Source organism: Schistosoma mansoni, chromosome 1 (assembly GCF_000237925.1).
Source record: "Schistosoma mansoni strain Puerto Rico chromosome 1, complete genome".
NCBI lineage: Eukaryota > Metazoa > Platyhelminthes > Trematoda > Strigeidida > Schistosomatidae > Schistosoma > Schistosoma mansoni.
The window spans coordinates 7,902,459-7,902,943 of record NC_031495.1 but is presented as its reverse complement, the minus strand read 5'-3'; the positions used below and the strand labels follow the sequence as shown (position 1 = coordinate 7,902,943).

Genomic DNA, 485 nt, shown 5'->3' with positions numbered 1-485 from the left:
CTCCCTCTCCCTCTCTCTCTCTGTATATATATACACATATTAGGTTAATAGTATTCATCATTATTTATTCATTAGGATAGGCTTTCAGTAGTACAGTAGTTAAGTTTTCTGTGGTTAATATAAACTTATTTAATCATTAATTTATACAAGATTCAAACAAACAATCCTGAATGAATTTAAACTTCACCCCATTGCACAAGCAAGTGGCTATTAGGACTCAGTGGCCGAGTGGATAACGCGATAGCGTTTGAAGCGAAAGGTACTAGGTTCGAGTCCCAGAGTGAACATCAACTCTGAGATGCAGGTACATCCATCTGACGATTCCCAAATAGGACGAAACGCCCGTTAAACTGGATTCCTCTGCTAGTCACTATCCATCTTTGCTTACAATTAGATATTATGAATTTAAAGATCTATGTTTTCTTGACAAGCTAATGGATACCAACTCGATGGTTCGATATTAATGAGCTCATTTTGAAGTTTCA

At 36.5% G+C, this 485-nt stretch overlaps 1 non-coding gene across 1 annotated transcript; it reads left to right on the top strand.

Annotated features, from left to right (window-relative positions):
• Positions 1 to 218: 218 nt before the first annotated feature.
• On the top strand, positions 219 to 285 carry Smp_tRNA_00030_Gln_TTG.1.1. Its single transcript has one exon. It is a non-coding gene (tRNA).
• The last annotated feature ends 200 nt before the right edge of the window (positions 286 to 485 follow it).